The 22,431-nt window shown below is 52.9% G+C and overlaps 1 long non-coding RNA gene across 1 annotated transcript; it reads right to left on the reverse strand.

Annotated features, from left to right (window-relative positions):
- Positions 1–798: 798 nt before the first annotated feature.
- On the reverse strand, positions 799–21,901 carry LOC128692981 (uncharacterized). The gene is made up of 3 exons (XR_008407656.2): positions 21,761–21,901; positions 14,772–14,928; positions 799–3,754 (listed from the first exon to the last, which is right to left on the reverse strand). It is a non-coding gene; the product is annotated as an uncharacterized lncRNA (long non-coding RNA).
- Positions 21,902–22,431: the final 530 nt, after the last annotated feature.

The following is a 22,431-nucleotide window of genomic DNA, read 5'->3' on the forward strand; positions in this document are numbered from 1 at the left end:
AAGTCGATCCAGAGTGTCGATCTTTACAAGAGAAATGGACAAATGATTATTTTTATTAGTCAAAAACAAACCTGTGTGCCAAGTTTGTGGAGATGCATTAGCAGTAATGAAAAATGCACATCTGCAGCATCATTACAGCGCAAGACTTGCTAAACTCAATGAACTGGGAGGCCAAATGCGTCTGAATAAAATCAATGATCTTCAGCGGAATTTGGAATTACAAGCCGTTTTCACTAGGCCTCGTTTTGACAGAACGTTATATATTGAGCAAATTAATCATAAATAAGCTAAGGCCCCAGGTTGAGGGAGAGAGTAAGAGTGCATGGTGGCTGCTGCTGAGTTGTTAGCACCAGACAAAGTAGAATTGTTTCAGTGCTAGTTTGTCTGAGAACCGTCTAAGATTTAGCACATTTAAAAAAAAAAAAAAAAAAATAAAAAAAAAAAAAAAAAAACCTGAAGAATTTTACAGATATCCAATTTTTCTGTCTTGTGATGAGACAACGGTCATAAATACTGCCCAACTGGCCGTTTTCGTTAGTAGGATAACGGCAGTTTGACACGCGAGAGGAACTGCTCTCAGTGGAAGCCATGTATGGCAGTATTAATGAGCAGTATTAATAGTGGAGTCAGTAAAAGACTACTACTACCTCTTGTCCCGTCCCTGTCTGCTGGCCTTTATAGACTGCCCCTATCTCTCCTCTGTTAGTGTGACTTTGTAAATGGCGCAAGTCGGACCGCAACGCTGTTATAAGCACCTCTCTGCTACGTGTGGGTTGTGTGTTTTGTTTTATTGAAAAAAAAAAAAAAGCTTACTTTTGAAAAGTTACGTGGCATTACTACAGATGGAGCTCAGGCTATGGTTGCCTCGCGAAAAGGGTTAATTACATTTGTAAAATAGAACTGAATCGTCTCTCAGTTTCATACACCAAGAAAGTCTCTGCGCATAGTCGTTGTGTCTCAACAATGTCTAAAGAAGAGGACTTAAACGCCAGTATAAGGAGGTAGTGAATGATACTGACTGAGTACGGTGATATTTATCACCGTGAAGTGCGGTGTTTGAGTCGCGGAAACATGCTCATGAGGTTTTACCAGCTGCGGAATGAAGTCAAGCAGTTTCAAGGAAATGAAGGGAAAACCTCTCAGGAACTCAATGATTGCAAGTGGCTGTGTGATGCAGCGTTCAGGGTGGATTTTAACAAGTTCCTCTCAGCGCTGAACATCAAACTACAGGGCCCCTTCCAACTTCTCAGCTCCCTGTTATCGAAAGTGAAATCATTTAAAGCTAAATTAAGGCTGTGGAAAGTGCAACTCTTGAAGGAATAACAAGGTGAATTTCCTTAATCTGGAAGAATAAAAACACTAATTTTGGCGAGTGTGCAAAACTAGTTGAGGTATTTAATTTAAGATTCAATGAAGCGAGACGTGAAAAGTAAACAAATGGAATTGAACATCTTTTCTACACCGCTCTATGTGGAATTAATTAATGTGCCTCATAACTTATAACAAGAAGTCGTTCAGTTGCAAAGCGATGACCTGAAGGCTAGCTTCAACAACCTCCCACTACTCGAGTTCTACAAACGTTACATAATCAATGATGAATTTTCTCACTTTGAGGCGACATGCAATGAAATATGCATGTGTTTGAAAGAACAATGCCGTGATCAGTTCTTTTCAAAACTTACATCGCAAAGAGTTGACTGTGATCCAGACTGTTCGACGCCACCCTGGAAAAACAATTCCTAATAGCAACATCAGTACTAGTTAACATCACCCCTCTCACCAAAGAGAAGCAGTTCCAGCCATCACATTATGCGAGTTAATTAAACGTTTAACTAAATATAGCAGGCTAATTTTTATGTTGATAATTTTGTATGGCTCGTGATTGATGTTATAAACATCCAAATGGACCTTGGCAGAAAAATAAAAAGGTCCCCCCACCCCTGCATCTCGGTATGCTGTTCATGTCTCGTGGTAAGAAATACCTTACTCCCATCGAATTCTGCATCTCCTCTTTCCAAGTGACAATTCTAACACGGATGTAAGTGGATCTGAGGAGGATTTCTATGGTTCTGAACAATTTGTGATCGAAAGCATTTCTAAGAACACTGAAAAATAGTGCTGCAAACCCTGACGATCCTCAACCTTCCACCTCTGCTGCTGGTCAGTCTCTTACATCCAGCTGTACCAAGAAAATATCTTTGCACGGCCAGGCTTCCTATGAGAGTAATGGCGACGATAGTGCCATGGTCTTTTGATTTTATTGCCTTTTATGCCCATTCAAGTAGCGATAGTGAAATATTGGAAAGTAAAACATTGGAGGATACCAAGAAGTTATAAGGTATCTCGGGAGATGTAGCGAGAACAATGATGGAACCCTAACTTGGTAAGGGGCATACATTATATACTGATAACTGGTACACAAGCCCCTTACTCAGTGATTTCTTGCAGGTGAACCTGACAGACGTGTGGGGTACAGTGCGTGCAAATCAAACATGCCCAGGTTCAACGCAGGGAATCGTAGTAGTGAGGTGCAGATGTTTGTTGCCAGTGATATGGCATTACAGTGGCATGGCGAACGAGATGTCACGATACATCAATTCAAAACAACGAAATAAGATAGTGGAAGGGAAAATATTGAGACTAATGAACCCATTTTGAACCCTAGGGCTGTAAGTGGACTACACCCTCAATATGCGCTCAATGGACAAATATGACATGCAGATTGGGTTCGCTGCACGTCACATTTGTCCACGAGTTAAGAGTGGTACATTAAACTTTTTCCATCTAGTGAACACTTCCATGTTCAATGTTTATAAGTACAAGAAGAAAACCAGAAAAACTACCATATAGAGAATACTGTTTGCCATCAGACAAGTACCAGGTAACACCAGCGATGCAAAACAGTACACAAACTGATCACCAAATACTCTCTCGTTTGAGGCATGGTGATCACTTATACAACTGCCTCCTTATAAGAAATTTGCTCAGAGCTGTTTTGTCTGTGTACATACAACAAAACGCCCACAAAAACGAGAGTAATGTAAAATAGCATTGTATAACATCATGTTTTATATGAGGAGTGTAAAGCAGCATTGTATAACACCATGTTTCAAAGACTTCCACAGACTGCATCAGTTCTAGGACCATGTCCAGTGACTACATATATACATGGAATTATAAAAAGATGGAGCCAACGCATGGTGCACCGCAATTACAACTCAGGTCCATCTGTATATTACACAACATTAATAATAAACAACAATTTTACTTGTTTGTGTAAACAAGTTTTGTAAATACAATGACACTGCGGGTATCGTCTTGCATACAAAGAGTGGATATATTTACATTATACTGGTCTTCCAGCCCATAAAACAGGAAAATATCACGAAATAAAAATGTCAATAATATTAAGGAGAGAACAGCAGTCTCCGACATTGCCGTCAGTTATTCACCTCTGTCAACCTGACGCCACTATCTCGGTAAGTACTGATCCCAATAAATTGTTTTATAACACTCACATTATCAGCACTAGTAGTGACATCAACACTAGTGGTGGTGGTAGTAGTGGTGGTGGTAGTAGTAGTGGTGGTGGTAGTAGTAGTGGTGGTGGTGGTGGCGGCAGTAGTCGTGGTGGTGCCAGCAACAGCACTAGTGTTAGTAGCAGCAGCTTAGTCATAACTACGACCACAACTCGGGGAAGAACCAGCGAGCCAACATTACTGTTCATCGACGCACGACTGCTCACTCCACACGTCTGTGTCAGCAATGAACCTCGTTAATACAACCTTCCACACAGTGAACCTTCCATATAACGCACTACGAGCGGCAAACATTAGTGTCCCTTATATCCGAGAAATGCTGAAATATGGCAAAAAGATTTCTTATACTGATATTTTAGTGACTATAATCCATATAACTAGTTGCATTTCTATACACCATACACTACATTTTCCCTGTACACATACATCTAGCATACACAGTGGTGGCTCGTGTTAAAGCACTGTGGAACTGCAGCACCCCTTAATTTCACTATATTTTCGATAACATTCAATATAATAAGCTTTTTCTTTAATTCTTTCTTTATTCTTGTACATTATACAATCCTTAAGGTTAATGTCAGTAGCCATCCCCTAGTACATGAAAAAATTACAAAAAATCCTTGCATGGAACTGTGCACTTCACAGTTCCAGCAACTCAGTGTTTGGCTGTTGTGCGCATCATGTCCGAGATAAGGCACTGCACGCTAGGTAGAGAGCACTGTGTGATGCAGTGCCGACCCTGTTGTGCTTCTGTAGGGTACCATTTTTTTTTTTTTTTTTTTTTTTTTACTCAGCGATGTGTGTTATGCTTAAAAAAAAACATGCACCATATTCTTGAATTAGATGATTATCATGCTTCCAGCTATTTTATTTAATAAGTTTCTTCAGTTCTTTTATAGAAAATTTAAATGATTTAATCATGGCCTCTTTGCATCCCCAAGAAATAAGTTCTGTGAATAAGTGAACTTCACCAGCTTAAGTTTTCACAGTTCTCTCCGTGAGAAAGTTACAGTTAAGAAAAGAGGCCGTTCAACACCAGATTAAAACAATGGCTAAAAATTTTCTGAAGCAGCTCCTCCACTAATTTTAGCTACGACCCGCTACTGAGTATACACCTAATATACACGAAATAAAGCAGATTAAAAGTACAATCAGACCAAATTCCACCATTAATTCTAAAGTCCATTACATCCAATACTTATTGCATCTAAAAAAAAAATCTAGCCACACCACAAATGAGCACTTCTGGGTGGTGGGCTCTAGTTCTTGGCCCCTGCCTTGCAACCAACAGTTCATCCTTAGTATCCTGGACACTAATTTATAGAGACAAGAGCTGTGAAAGTTCGACAAGTAGTGTTCTGCTAGCCCAGGGTGATACCTTACAAGATGTATACGGTAGTGCCGTGGTATTCTAGGGTGATACCCTCCAACACCTATACAGCAGTGTCCTGGTATCACTGGGTAATATCTTCCAAGAAGTATCATGGATACCAGAAACCTTGGATAGAAGTGAACACTATATTTAAGTGGTTCTTCATGTACATACATAGCTATGGTAGATCAAATGAGATATTAGGCACAATAATTTGATTAAAGTTGGTAGAATTACCGACAATATGTAAAGTAAAAAGACAAGTACAACTAATGTGACATTTTATTGTAAAAACGTTTCGCTCTCCACGAGCTTCATCAATCCAGTTGCCACAATAAAATGTCACATTAGTTGCACTTGTGACCTTTTACTTTACACAATATTATGAGAATTAACACTTCCTCATTGATAGGAAACACTTCACAGCTTCTCAGACTTTGAACACAGTCCCCCATAGGCCCTTTTCTGACCCCCTAGACCCCTCCCTGACCACCTACACTCTCCCTCGGACCCCTCCCTGACCACCTACACTCTCCCTCGGACCCCTCCCTGACCACCTACACTCTCCCCCTCGGACCCCTCCCTGACCACCTACACTCCCAATTGGACCCCTCCATGACCACCTACACGTTCCCCTGGATCCCTCCCTGACCACCTAGACCCCCCTAACCACCTACACTCCCCCCATGAATCCCTCCTGACCATCTACACAACCCCCTGGACAACTATTTGACCACCTACACTCCCCCGTGGACCCCTTCTTGACCACCTACACACGCCCCTGGACCCCTCCTTGACCACCTACATTCCCCCATGGACCCCCTCCTGGACCACCTACAGTCCCACTCTGGACCCCTCCCTGACCACCTACTCTCCCCCTTGGACCACTACCTGACCCTTTTCTGACCCCCTAGACCCCTCCCTGACCACCTACACTCTCCCTCGGACCCCTCCCTGACCACCTACACTCCCCTCTTGACCCCTTCCTGACCACCTACACTCTCCCCCCTAGACCCCTTCCTGACCACCTACACTCTTCCCCCTAGACCCCTCCCTGACAACCTACACTTCCCCCTAGACCACTCCCTGACCACCTACACTCTTCTGGACCCCTCCCTGACTACCTACACTCCTCCCTGACTACCTACACTCCTCCCTGGACCCCTTCCTGACTACCTACACTCCCCCATGGATCCCTCCCTGACCACCTACACTCCCCTCTTGACCCATTCCTGACCACCTACACTCTCCCCCCCAGACCCCTCCCTGACCACCTACACTCTCCCCCTAGACCCCTCCCTGACCACCTACACTCTTCCCACTAGACCCCTCCCTGACTACCTACACTTCCCCCTGGACCCCTCCCTGACCACCTACTCTCCCCTCTTGACCCCTTCCTGACCACCTACACACTCCTCCCTAGACCCCTCCCTGACCTCCTACACTCTCCCCCCTAGACCCCTCCCTGACCTACACTTTTCCCCCTAGACCCCTCCCTGACCACCTACTCCCTCTCACTGGAACCCTCCCTGACCACCTACACTCTTCCCTGTAGACCCCTTCCTGACCACCTACAATATACCCCCTAGATACCTCCCTGACCACCTACACTCTCCCCCATAGACCCCTCCCTGTCCACCTACACTCCCCCCTAGACCCCTCCCTGTCCACCTACACTCTCCCCCCTAGGCCCCTCCCTGACCACCTACTCTCCCCCTCCCTGACCACCTACACTTTCCCCTCTGGACCCCTCCCTTACCACCTACACTCTCCCCTGGACCACTTCCTGACCACCTACACACTCCCCCCTGACCACCTACACTCCCCCCCTGGAACCCCTCCCTGACCACATACACTCCCCCCTGGTACCCCTCCCTGACCACCTACACTCTCCCCTCTAGACCTCTTTTACCATCTACACTCCCCCACTGGACCCCTTCCTGACCACCTACATTCCCACCCTGGACCCCTCTGACCACCTTCGCTCTCCCCCCTGGACCCCTCCCTGACCACCTACACTCTCCCCTGGACCCGTCCCTGACCACCTACACTCTCCCCCCTGGACCCTTCCCTGACCACCTACACTCTCCCCCCTGGACCTCTACCCGACCACCTACACTCTCCCCCCCCTGGACCCATCCCTGACCACCTACACTCTCCCCTGGACCCTTCCCTGACCACCTACACTACCCCCGGACTACCTACACTCGCCCCTGGACCCCTACCTGACCACCTACACTCCTCCCTGGACCCTTTCCTGACCACCTACACTCCCCCCTGGACCCCTTCCTAACCACCTACACTCCCCCACTGGACCCCTTCATGACCACCTAAACTCTCCCCTGGACCCCTCCCTGACCACCTACACTCCCCCCCCTGGACCTCTCCCTGACCACCTACACTCCCCCCTGGAACCCCTCCCTGACCACCAACACGCCCCCCGATACCCCTCCCTGACCACCTACACTCCCCTCTGAATCTCTTTTACCATCTACACTCCCCCACTGGACCCCTTTCTTACCACCTACATTCCCACCCTGGACCCCTCTCTGACCACCTTCGCTCTCCCCCCTGGACCCCTCCCTGACCACCTACACTCTCCCCCCTTGACCCCTCCCTGACCACCTACACTCTCCCTCTTGGACCTCTCCCTGACCACCTACACTCCCCACTAGACCCCTACCAGTCCACCTACACTCCCCCCCTAGACCCCTCCCTGTCCACCTACTCTCCCCCTCCCTGACCACCTACACTCTCCCCTCTGGACCCCTCCCTGACCACCTACACTCTCCCCTGGACCCCTCCCTGACCACCTACACTCTCCCCTGGACCCCTCCCTGACCACCTACACTCTCCCCTCTGGACCCCTCCCTGACCACCTACACTCTCTCCTGGACCCCTCCCTGACCACCTACACTTTGCTGGACCCCTCCCTTACCACCTACACTCTCCCCTGGACCCCTCCATGACCACCTACACTCTCCCCCCTGGACCCCTCCCTGACCACCTACACTCTCCCCTCTGGACCACTCCCTGACCACCTACACTCTCCCCCCTGCACCCCTCCCTGACAACCTACACTCTCCCCTCTGGACCACTCCCTGACCACCTACGCTCTCCTCCCTTGACCCATCCCTGACCACCTACACTCTCCCCTCTGGACCCCTTCCTTACCACCTACCCTCTCCCCTGGACCCCTCCCTGACTACCTACACTCCTCCCTGCACCCCTTGCTGACTACCTACACTCCCCCCTGGACCCCTCCCTGACCACCTACACTCCCCTCTTGGCCCCTCCCTGTCCACCTACACTCTTCCCCCGAGACCCCTCCCTGACCACCTACCCTCTCCCTCCTGGACCCCTCACTGACCACATACCCTCTCCCCTGGACCCCTCCCTGACCACCTACACTCTCCCCTGGACCCCTCCCTGACCACCTACACTCTCCCCTGGACCCCTCCCTTACCACCTACACTCCCCTGGACCCCTCCCTGATCACCTACACTCTCCTCCCCAGGACCTCACCCTAACCACCTACACTCTCCCCCCTGGACCTCTACCCGACCACCTACACTCTCCCCCCCTGGACCCCTCCCTGACCACCTACACTCTCCCCTCTGGACACCTCCCTGACCACCTACTCTCCCCCTTGGACCCCTCCCTGACCACCTACTCTCCCCCTTGGACACCTCCCTGACCACCTACTCTCCCCCTTGGACCTCTCTCTGACCACCTACACTACCCGCGGAATACCTACACTCCCCCCTGGACCCTTTCCTGACCACCTACACTCCCTCCCTGGACCCCTTCCTGACCACCTACACTCCCCCACTGGACCCCTTCCTGACCACCTAACCTCTCCCCCCTAGACCCCTCCCTGTCCACCTACACTCTCCCCCCTAGACCCCTCCCTGTCCACCTACACTCTCCCCCCTAGACCCCTCCCTGACCACCTACACTCCCCCACTGGACCCCTTCCTGACCACCTAAACTCTCCCCCCTAGACCCCTTCCTGACCACCTAAACTCTCCCCCCTAGACCCCTCCCTGTCCACCTACACTCTCCCCTCTGGACCCCTCCCTTACCACCTACACTCTCCCCCCTGGACCCCTCCCTGACCACCTACACTCTCCCTCCTGGACCCCTCACTGACCACCTACACTCTCCCTCCTGGACCCCTCCCTGACTACCTACACTCCTCCCTGGACCCCTTGCTGACTACCTACACTCCCCCCTGGACCCCTCCCTGACCACCTACACTCTCTTTCCTGGACCCCTCCCTGACTACCTACCCTCTCCCCTGGACCCCTCCCTGACTACCTACACTCCTCCCTGGACCCCTTGCTGACTACCTACACTCTCCCCTGGACCCCTCCCTGTCCACCTACACTCTTCCCCCTAGACCCCTCCCAGTCCACCTACACTCTCCCCCCTAGACCCCTCCCTGTCCACCTACACTCCAGCCTAGACCCCTCCCTGACCACCTACTCTCCCCCTCCATGGACCCCTCCTTGACCACCTACACTCCCCTCTGGACCCCTCCCTTACCACCTACACTCTCCCCTGGACCCCTCCCTGACCACCTACACTCTCCCCTCTGGACCCCTCCCTGACCACCTACACTCTCTCCTGGACCCCTCCCTGACCACCTACACTCTCGCCCCTGGACCTCTACCCGACCACCTCCACGCTCCCCCCCTGGACCCCTCCCTGACCACCTACACTCTCCCCTCTGGACACCTCCCTGACCACCTACTCTCTCCCTTGGACCCCTCCCTGATCACCTACACTCCCTCCTGGACCTCTCCCTGACCACCTACACTCCCTCCTGGACCTCTCCCTGACCACCTACACTACCCCCGACAACCTACACTCCCTCCCTGGACCCCTTCCTGACCACCTAAACTCTCCCCCTAGACCCCTTAATGACCACCTAAACTCTCCCCCCTAGACCCCTCCCTGTCCACCTACACTCTCCCCCCTAGACCCCTCCCTGACCACCTTCTCTCCCCCTCCTTGGACCCCTCCCTGACCACCTACACACTCCCCTGGACCCCTTCCAGACCACCTACACTCTCCCATCTGGACCCCTCATTTACCACCTACACTCTCCCCCTAGACCCCTTCCTGAGCACCTACTCTCCCCCCTAGACCCCTCACTGACCACGTACACTCTCCCCCCTAGACCCCTCCCTGACCACGTACACACTCCCCCCTAGACCCCTCCCTGTCCACCTACACTCTCCCCCCTAGACCCCTCCCTGTCCACCTACACTCTCCCCCCTAGACCCCTCCCTGACCACCTACTCTCCCCCTCCCTGACCACCTACACACTCCCCTGGCCCCCTTCCAGACCACCTACACTCTCCCCTGGACCCTTCCCTGACTACCTACACTCTTCGCTGGACCCTTCCCTTACCACCTACACTCTCCCCTGGACCCCTCCATGACCACCTACACTCTCCCCCCTGGACCCCTCCCTTACCACCTACACTCTCCCCTGGACCCCTCCCTTACCACCTACACTCTCCCCTGGACCCCTCCCTGACCACCTACACTCTCCTCCCAGGACCTCACCCTAACCACCTACACTCTCCCCCCTGGACCTCTACCCGACCACCTACACTCTCCCCCCCTGGACCTCCACCCGACCACCTACACTCTCCCCCCTGGACCCCTCCCTGACCACCTACACTCTCCCCTCTGGACACCTCCCTGACCACCTTCTCTCCCCCTTGGACCCCTCCCTGATCACCTACACTCCCTCCTGGACCTCTCCCTGATCACCTACACTCTCCACTGGACCCCTCCCTGACCACCTACACTCTCCCCTGGACCTCTCCCTGACCACCTACACACTCCCCCCTGACCACCTACACTCCCCCCCTGGAACCCCTCCCTGACCACCTACACTCCTCCCCTGGAACCCCTCCCAGACCACCTACACTCCCCCCCTGGTACCCCTCCCTGACCACCTACACTCTTCCCTCTGGACCTCTTACCATCTACACTCCCCCACTGGACCCCTTCCTGACCACCTAAATTCCCACCCTGGACCCTTCTGACCACCTTCGCTCTCCCCCCTGGACCCCTCCCTGACCAACTACACTCTCCCCTGGACCCCTCCCTGACCACCTACACTCCTCCCCAGGACCGCACCCTCACCACCTACACTCTCCCCCCCCTGGACCCCTCCCTGACCACCTACACTCCCTCCTGGACCCCTCCCTGACCACCTACACTCGCCCCTGGACCCCTACCTGACCACCTACACTCCCTCCCTGGACCCCTTCCTGACCACCTACACTCCCCCACTGGACCCCTTCCTGACCACCTAAACTCTCCCCCTAGACCCCTCCCTGTCCACCTACACTCTCCCCCCTAGACCCCTCCCTGACCACCTACTCTCCCCCTCCCTGACCACCTACACTCTCCCCTCTGGACCCCTCCCTTACCACCTACACTCTCCCCCTAGACCCCTCCCTGTCCACCTACACTCTCCCCCCTAGACCCCTCCCTGACCACCTACACTCTCCCCCCTAGACCCCTCCCTGACCACCTACACTCTCCCCCCTAGACCCCTCCCTGACCACCTACACTCTCCCCCCTAGACCCCTCCCTGTCCACCTACACTCTCCCCCCTAGACCCCTCCCTGACCACCTACTCTTCCCCTCCCTGGACCCCTCCCTGACCACCTACACTCACCCCTCTGGACCCCTTCCCTTACCACCTACACTCTCCCCTGGACCCCTTCCTGACCACCTACACTCTCCCCTGGACCCCTCCATGACCACCTACACTCTCCCCTGGACCCCTCCATGACCACCTACACTCTCCCCCTTGGACCCCTCCCTTACTACCTACACTCTCCACTGGACCCCTCCGTGACCACCTACACTCTCCCCTCTGGACCTCTTCCTTACCACCTACACTCTCCCCCCTGGACAACTCCCTGACCACCTACTTTCTGCCACTGTACCCCTCCCTGACTACCTACTCTCTCCCCACCTGGACCCCTCCCTGACCACCTGCACTCTCCCCTGGACCCCTCCCTGACCACCTACACTCTCCCTCCTGGACCCCTCCCTGACCACCTACACTCTCCCTCCTGGACCCCTCCCTGACCACCTACACTCTCCCCTGGACCCCTCCCTGACCACCTACACTCTCCCCTGGACCCCTCCCTGACTACCTACACTCCTCCCTGGACCCCTCCCTGACTACCTACACTCCCCCGTGGACCCCTCCCTGACCACCTACACTCCCCTCTTGACCCCTCCCTGACCACCTACACTCTCCCCCCTCGACCCCTCCCTGACCACCTACACTCTCCCCCCTAGACCCCTCCCTGACCACCTACTCTCCCCCTCCCTGACCACCTACACTCCCCCCGTAGACCCCTCCCAGTCCACCTACACTCTCCCCCCTAGACCCCTCCCTGTCCACCTACACTCTCCCTCCTACACCCCTCCCTGACCACCTACTCTCCCCCTCCCTGGACCCCTCCCTGACCACCTACACTCTCCTGGACCCCTCCCTTACCACCTACACTCTCCCCTGGACTCCTCCATGACCACCTACACTCTCCCCCCTGGACCCCTTCCTTACCACCTACACTCTCCCCCCTGGAACCCTCCCTGACCACCTACACTCTCCCCTCTGGACCCCTTCCTTACCACCTACACTCTCCCCCCTGGACCCCTCACTGACCACCTACCCTCTCCCCTGGACCCCTCCCTGACTACCTACACTTCTCCCTGGACCCCTTGCTGACTACCTACACTCCCTTCTGGACCCCTCCCTGACCACCTACACTCCTCTTGGCCCCTCCCTGACCACCTACACTCTCCCCCCTAGACCCATCCCTGACCACCTAATCTCTCTCTCCCTGGACCCCTCCCTGACCACCTACACTCCCCTCTTGGCCCCTCCCTGTCCACCTACACTCTCCCCCCTAGACCCCTCCCTGACCACCTACACTCCCCTCTGGACCCCTCCCTGACCACCTACACTCTCCCCTGGACCCCTCCCTTACCACCTACTCTCCCCTGGACCCCTCCCTTACCACCTAAACTCCACTGGACCCCTCCCTGACCACCTACACTCTCCCCTCTGGACCCCTCCCTGACCACCTACACTCCACTGGACCCCTCCCTGACCACCTACACTCTCCCCTGGACCCCTCCCTGACCACCTACGCTCTCCCCTGGACCCCTCCCTGACCACCTACACTCTCCCCTGGACTCCTCCCTTACCACTTACACTCTCCCCTGGACCCCTCCCTGACCACCTACACTCTCCTCCGAGGACCTCACCCTAACCACCTACACTCTCCCCCCTGGACCTCTACCCGACCACCTACACTCTCCCCCCCTGGACCCCTCCCTGACCACCGACACTCTCCCCTCTGGACACCTCCCTGACCACCTACTCTCCCCCTTGGACCCCTCCCTGATCACCTACACTCCCTCCTGGACCTCTCCCTGACCACCTACACTACCCCTGGACTACCTACACTCGCCCCTGGACCCCTACCTGACCACCTACACTCCCCCCTGGACCCCTACCTGACCACCTTCACTCCCCCCTGGACCCTTTCCTGACCACCTACACTCCCCCCCTGGACCCCTCCCTGACCACCTACACTCCCCCCCCTGGACCTCTCCCTGACCACCTACACACTCCCCCCTGACCACCTACACTCCCCCCCTGGAACCCCTCCCTGACCACCTACACTCCTCCCATGGAACCCCTCCCTGACCACCTACACTCCCCCCTGGTACCCCTCCCTGACCACCTACACTCTCCCCTCTGGACCTCTTTTACCATCTACACTCCCCCACTGGACCCCTTCCTGACCACCTACATTTCCACCCTGGACCCCTCTGACCACCATCGCTCTCTCCCCTGGACCCCTCCCTGACCACCTACTCTCTCCCCTGGACCCCTCCCTGACCACCTACACTCCTCCCCAGGACCTCACCCTAACCACCAACACTCTCCCCCCAGGACCTCACCCTAACCACCTACACTCTCCCCCCTGGACCTCTACCCGACCACCTACACTCTCCCCCCCTGGACCCCTCCCTGACCACCTACACTCTCCCCCTTGGACCTCTACCCGACCACCTACACTCTCCCCCCCCTGGACACCTCCCTGACCACCTACACTCCCTCCTGGACCTCTCCCTGACCACCTACACTACCCCCGGACTACCTACACTCGCCCCTGGACCCCTACCTGACCACCTACACTCCCCCCTGGACCCTTTCCTGACCACCTACACTCCCTCACTGGACCCCTTCCTGACCACCTACACTCTCCCCCCTGTACCTCTCCCTGACCACCTACACACTCCCCCCTGACCACCTACACTCCCTCCCGGTACCCCTCCCTGACCACCTACACTCTCCCCTCTGAATCTCTTTTACCATCTACACTCCCCCACTGGACCCCTTCCTGACCACCTACATTCCCACCCTGGACCCCTCTCTGACCACCTTCGCTCTCCCCCCTGGACCCCTCCCTGACCATCGGCTCTCCCCCCAGGACCCCTCCCTTTTCATTAACACTCTCCACCCTGGACCCCTCCCTGACCACCTACACTCTTCCCCCTGTACCCCTCCCTGACCACCTACACTCTCCCCCCTGGACCCCTCGCTGACCACCTACACTCTCCCCCCCTGGACCTCTCCCTGACCACGTACACTCTCCCCCTGGACCCCTCCCTGACCATCGACACTCCTCCCTGGACCCCTCCCTGATCACCTACACTCCCACCCTGGACCCCTCCCTGACCACCTACACTCCCCCCTGGATGACTCCATGATCACCTACAATCCCACCCTGCACACCTACCTGACCCCTGGTAGTCAACAAAGGCAGAATGTGCTGGTTGTAGCAGAGACAGCAGTTCACCGTAGCTGTAAGGTTGATCCTCCATCTCTGCTGCTGCGGATGTAGTCTTATGATGCGTCACCGCCTCCAGCACTTCGTCAGTGACCATCAGACAACCCTACAATACAGAAGAACATAAGAACATGCGGCAGGCCTACTGGCTCATGCTAGGCAGGTCCAAGTCTAGTCAGGCCCAAGTCACACCCACCCACTAATGTATTTATCCAATATGTTTTTAAAACTACACAACGTCTTAGCTTCTATAACGGTACTCGGCAGTTTGTTCCACTCATCAACAACTTTGTTATCAAAGTAGTGCTTTCCTATATCCTTTCTGAATCTGAATTTTTCCATCGTAAAACCACTGCTGCGAGTCCTCTCGTGGGAAGTTATTTCTAGTATGGTATTTATATTCATTTTATTTATTCGTTTTCCATTTAAACACCTCAGTCATATCCCCCCCAATTCTATGCCTTTCTAGAGTGCAGATTCAGGGCCCTCAGTCTATGATTGTACTTAAAATTTCTGATACGTGGGATCAACTTTGTCATCCTCCTTTTTAAGTTTTTTCAGTACATTTTATGTCCATTCTGTAATACAGTGACCAGAACTGTGCAGCAATTTCTAAACGAGTCTAACCAAAGATATGTAGAGTTGAATAACCTGAGTATTCCTATTATTTATGCTCCTTCATATGAAGTCAATCATTGTTTGCTTTAGTGCAAACTCTTGTGCACTATTCTCTTGGTTTTAGATTACTGCTAACCAAAACTTCCAGATCCTTTTTTGCAGTCAATAATATTAAGAGCTACATTTTTTAGTTTATATGTGGCATGGCTATTTTCTTGTCCAGTGTTCAGAACTTTGCATTTCTCCATATTAAACTGCATCTGCCAGTTCTCCGACCACTGCATCAGTCTATGCAAGTCTTCCTAGAATGCTCTGTCCTCGTTAGAATAAATTAGGCGGCTTATTCTGGAGTCATCAGCAAACTTGTTAATGTCGCTTTTTATTCCTTCGTCTATGTTGGTTTACATAAATTGTGAACAACAGAGAGCCCAACACTGACCCTTGTGGAACACCACTCGTGATGCACTCCCACTCTGATTTCTCCCCATTGATGTAAACTGGTAACTGTCAAAAATGCTTCTACCCTGGAAAAAATTCTATTCAGTGTGCCTCAACTTTCCTAAACAGACTGATGTGGAACTATGAAAAGCCTTACTGAAGTCCATATACAATATCATATTCATTACCATGATCTACCTCCTCATATATCTTGGTGTAAAAAGTTAGTAAGTTGTAAAACCGTGGTGAGATTCATTAACCAATTTATGCGGCTCAAGATGGCTACGAATTCCCTCGGCAAATATTGATTCCATAAATTTTCCCCACTATGCAGGTAAGGCTTTTTTTTTTTTTTTTTTTTTTTTTTTTTAACAGTTTGGCACTAATAGTGAAAAAACTAATAGAAAACTTCGGCCATCATTCACACAACCCTGGAAAATTTATGAGAGGGAAAAGCCATAATTGGCCGTTAGGTTTGTGCAGACGTCTATTAACCATTAGCGAGTTACTGCACGCACTTCCATCCAGCGGGCTGAGGCCTAACTCCAGTTCCTGGTGTCTGATATACTTTAATTTCTACTCATGGTAGTGTTAACCTTAACCTGGTTACCAGTAACGAGTTGGACATTTATACCACCTTTGGTCTTTCTTAAATGTTACTCACTTAACTTTTGGTAACCAGTATATTTCCTTTGTTATCAGCTCTGCTGCTAGCCTGGTCATCCAGGTTAGACGCCAGATAAGGGAACAAGATACTTGTCTATAGGACCAAGTAACAGTCAGACTACTACTCGTCTTTTTCATCCTACTTATGGTGCTTCAACCAAGTAGTACGGGAGGTTCCACAACATCGGATTAATACCATCCGCCCAGGATAACCTACACCTTTACTTAAACATCAGAGAACCACCCTGGGCCTTACATAGTCCTGCCCAAACACCATACCAGAACCAACAACAATATTCTTATTATTCCCAAGGTCGCTTATTTATTTACATATTTATTTTTCCAATATTTTTTTGTTCAGGTGGAAGGCGTTCCCTTGACAATTTACTATTTTTCATATCAAAATAATCAGAAATACTTCACCTATCACTCAAACCAGGGAGACTTCAAACCGCAGACAACAAACCATTTGTTTTAATTTTACAATGCAAATCGAGAGCAACACTGCAAGAAAAATTTTCAGAGGTCTTTTGAAGTCTGATGAAAAACAGCACAGGTAAAACCGACAGTGATTAGGTTTCATCCAAGAAAAGCAGAGCCCAGTTTCGTGAGCTCCAAACTCCAGGACCTCCTACTTCCCCCAAGGAGACTCCACGATAGGTTCCCACTGGAATCCTCCCCTACCACCTACACTAACCCCCCTCGGATTCCTCACTCACCACCTACGTTACCCCCCACTGGACTCCTCCCCCACCACCACTATCACCCCCTACTGGACTCACCACCTACACTGCCCCTGTGGAGAAATTTTCTCCAGGAAGGGGGTATCAGCCCCCTTCAGCCCTATCAGCCCTGAGGGGCCCAGCCCTCTCAGAAGGGGCAAGCGTCTTGTTTACTGCTGCAGTGAGTAATTGATCCCAGATGCAGTACCAGTATACAACCTGTGGTCAAGCGACCGCTGCTCCTTGCAGTCCAGTGTTGCAGAGTGTATTTTAATAAGAGACAGTACATCTCTTACCTTAGCAGGACAATTAAGGAAAATCCTGCTCCCACTTTATTACCATAGTAAAGATAATGGACATTGTTGTCTATGCTTAAGACAGTAAGATTTAAACATTATGCTTTGCCTCATGGAGGAAGTGGCAAGGAAGCAAAAGTACTAGGTCAGCTTTTCTTTTGTGCTGGGGGCAGTGATGGTGTGGGGCATTGTGGCGTCTTCAGATTACTTTTAACTCTACTGAGAGTGACACTGACGCCAGGATAACCAACAAAGAACGATCTGTGCGTTAGTGTGAACAAAGTGTCTCATAAAACACAATAAACACTTAAGAGAAGTGTGATCAGCTTCTTTAGTGATATGATTGTGAACAAAAAAGACAAATCTTGTGGAACATAGTGTACAAGTGTCACTCTCAGTAGAGTCTAAAGTAATATGAAGAGGCCACAACGCCCCACGCCATCACTGCCCCCAGCACAAAAGAAAAGCTGACCTAGTACTTTTGCTTCCTTGCCACTTCCTCCATGAGGCAAAGCAGAATGTTTAAATCTTACTGTCTTAAGCATAGACAACAATGTCCACTATCTTTACTATGGTAATAAAGTGGGAGCAGGATTTTCCGTAATTGTCCTGCTAAGGTAAGAGATGTACTGTCTCTTATTAAAATACACACTGCAACACTGGACGGCAAGGAGCGGCAGTCGCTTGACCACAGGTCGTATACTGGTACTGCATCTGTGATCAATTACTCACTGTAGCAGTAAACAAGATGCTTGCCCCTTCTAAGAGGGCTGGGCCCCTCAGGGATGATAGGGCTGAAAGAGGCTGAAGGGGGCTGATACCCCCCTCCTGGAGAAAATTTCTCCACAACCCCCCCTCACCCGACTCGCCACCTGCACTACACCCCCCTCACCCGACTCGCCACCTGCGCTAACGCCCCGCCTCACCCGACTCTCCACCTGCGCTAACGCCCCGCCTCACCCGACTCTCCACCTGCGCTAACGCCCCGCCTCACCCGACTCTCCACCTGCGCTAACGCCCCGCCTCACCCGACTCTCCACCTGCGCTAACGCCCCGCCTCACCCGACTCTCCACCTGCGCTAACGCCCCGCCTCACCCGACTCTCCACCTGCGCTAACGCCCCGCCTCACCCGACTCTCCACCTGCGCTAACGCCCCGCCTCACCCGCCTCTCCACCTGCGCTAACGCCCCGCCTCACCCGACTCTCCACCTGCGCTAACGCCCCGCCTCACCCGACTCTCCACCTGCGCTAACGCCCCGCCTCACCCGACTCTCCACCTGCGCTAACGCCCCGCCTCACCCGACTCTCCACCTGCGCTAACGCCCCGCCTCACCCGACTCTCCACCTGCGCTAACGCCCCGCCTCACCCGACTCTCCACCTGCGCTAACGCCCCGCCTCACCCGACTCTCCACCTGCGCTAACGCCCCGCCTCACCCGACTCTCCACCTGCGCTAACGCCCCGCCTCACCCGACTCTCCACCTGCGCTAACGCCCCGCCTCACCCGACTCTCCACCTGCGCTAACGCCCCGCCTCACCCGACTCTCCACCTGCGCTAACGCCCCGCCTCACCCGACTCTCCACCTGCGCTAACGCCCCGCCTCACCCGACTCTCCACCTGCGCTAACGCCCCGCCTCACCCGACTCTCCACCTGCGCTAACGCCCCGCCTCACCCGACTCTCCACCTGCGCTAACGCCCCGCCTCACCCGACTCTCCACCTGCGCTAACGCCCCGCCTCACCCGACTCTCCACCTGCGCTAACGCCCCGCCTCACCCGACTCTCCACCTGCGCTAACGCCCCGCCTCACCCGACTCTCCACCTGCGCTAACGCCCCGCCTCACCCGACTCTCCACCTGCGCGCACGCCCCGCCTCACCCGACTCTCCACCTGCGCTAACGCCCCGCCTCACCCGACTCTCCACCTGCGCTAACGCCCCGCCTCACCCGACTCTCCACCTGCGCTAACGCCCCGCCTCACCCGACTCTCCACCTGCGCTAACGCCCCGCCTCACCCGACTCTCCACCTGCGCTAACGCCCCGCCTCACCCGACTCTCCACCTGCGCTAACGCCCCGCCTCACCCGACTCTCCACCTGCGCTAACGCCCCGCCTCACCCGACTCTCCACCTGCGCTAACGCCCCGCCTCACCCGACTCTCCACCTGCGCTAACGCCCCGCCTCACCCGACTCTCCACCTGCGCTAACGCCCCGCCTCACCCGACTCTCCACCTGCGCTAACGCCCCGCCTCACTCGACTCTCCACCTGCGCAAACGCCCCGCCTCACTCGACTCTCCACCTGCGCCAACGCCCCGCCTCACTCGACTCTCCACCTGCGCCAACGCCCCGCCTCACTCGACTCTCCACCTGCGCCAACGCCCCGCCTCACTCGACTCTCCACCTGCGCCAACGCCCCGCCTCACTCGACTCTCCACCTGCGCCAACGCCCCGCCTCACTCGACTCTCCACCTGCGCCAACGCCCCGCCTCACTCGACTCTCCACCTGCGCCAACGCCCCGCCTCACTCGACTCTCCACCTGCGCCAACGCCCCGCCTCACTCGACTCTCCACCTGCGCTAACGCCCCGCCTCACTCGACTCTCCACCTACACTACCCAACCTCACTCGACTCTCAACCTACACTACCCAACCTCACTCGACTCTCAACCTACACTACCCAACCTCACTCGACTCTCAACCTACACTACCCAACCTCACTCGACTCTCAACCTACACTACCCAACCTCACTCGACTCTCAACCTACACTACCCAACCTCACTCGACTCTCAACCTACACTACCCAACCTCACTCGACTCTCAACCTACACTACCCAACCTCACTCGACTCTCAACCTACACTACCCAACCTCACTCGACTCTCAACCTACACTACCCAACCTCACTCGACTCTCAACCTACACTACCCAACCTCACTCGACTCTCAACCTACACTACCCAACCTCACTCGACTCTCAACCTACACTACCCAACCTCACTCGACTCTCAACCTACACTACCCAACCTCACTCGACTCTCAACCTACACTACCCAACCTCACTCGACTCTCAACCTACACTACCCAACCTCACTCGACTCTCAACCTACACTACCCAACCTCACTCGACTCTCAACCTACACTACCCAACCTCACTCGACTCTCAACCTACACTACCCAACCTCACTCGACTCTCAACCTACACTACCCAACCTCACTCGACTCTCAACCTACACTACCCAACCTCACTCGACTCTCAACCTACACTACCCAACCTCACTCGACTCTCAACCTACACTACCCAACCTCACTCGACTCTCAACCTACACTACCCAACCTCACTCGACTCTCAACCTACACTACCCAACCTCACTCGACTCTCAACCTACACTACCCAACCTCACTCGACTCTCAACCTACACTACCCAACCTCACTCGACTCTCAACCTACACTACCCAACCTCACTCGACTCTCAACCTACACTACCCAACCTCACTCGACTCTCAACCTACACTACCCAACCTCACTCGACTCTCAACCTACACTACCCAACCTCACTCGACTCTCAACCTACACTACCCAACCTCACTCGACTCTCAACCTACACTACCCAACCTCACTCGACTCTCAACCTACACTACCCAACCTCACTCGACTCTCAACCTACACTACCCAACCTCACTCGACTCTCAACCTACACTACCCAACCTCACTCGACTCTCAACCTACACTACCCAACCTCACTCGACTCTCAACCTACACTACCCAACCACACTTGACTCAACCTACACTACCCAACCTCACTCGACTCTCAACCTACACTACCCAACCTCACTCGACTCTCAACCTACACTACCCAACCTCACTCGACTCTCAACCTACACTACCCAACCTCACTCGACTCTCAACCTACACTACCCAACCTCACTCGACTCTCAACCTACACTACCCCCCCCTCACTGAACTCCCCACCTACACTATCCCCTCACTGAACTCATCACCTACACTATCCTTCCTCGCTGGATCCTCTCACCATATACCGTCCCCCTAGGAACCTTCTTCACCATGTACACTGTTCCCTGGATCCGCCCTCACCATATACACTCCCCCCTGGATCCTCTCACCATATACAGTTCCCTCTGGATCTTTTCTCATATATAATCCCACCTGGAACCTTCCCTACAACCCCACTGTAGGCTTCACCTTGTAGTCAACAGCAGGATATGATGGTCATACAGTGCCAGCAGTTAACGGCTATTATAAGGTTGATCCTCTCTCCCAGCTGCTGGGGATATCCTTGGTGACGAGCGTCGGTGCCTCCAGCGCTCGTCCACACCCATCACACATCCCTTCAATGCATTTTCATTTTTCGAAACAGTCTACCACCAATATACAGTGACCAAAATAATAGAAGAAACACTTCTACCTTCACTCGAATTATACGAAAATTATACCATTTAATGGGCAACAGCCATTTACTTTAATAAATGTATAATGACCAACTGTTATTTATGATATGTAATAAAGATCATTTAATAGCCACCCATTTTAAGTAAATTAAAAGTGACCAACTAGGCCATTTTTCCCCCTCGTAGAAAAACTTTTCTTAACCTAACATAATATGTTACCTCAAGTTTGTTAACCTATAATACAATGTATAATTGAAGATTATAGATAATTTACGTATAATGCCCTGATTTTCGTTTTTTTTTTTTTTTCTGCCTCTTGTTACGACCTAGCGAGCATTTACCAATAAGATAAAATTGCACTTAACATCTTATTTCTGCCTTAATATAAAACTATAGGTTATCAGAATTATATCAAGCTATATTAGGGTAATTCACCAATAATTTAAGCTATAATTACCATCATCT

Source organism: Cherax quadricarinatus, chromosome 6, assembly GCF_038502225.1.
Source record: "Cherax quadricarinatus isolate ZL_2023a chromosome 6, ASM3850222v1, whole genome shotgun sequence".
NCBI lineage: Eukaryota > Metazoa > Arthropoda > Malacostraca > Decapoda > Parastacidae > Cherax > Cherax quadricarinatus.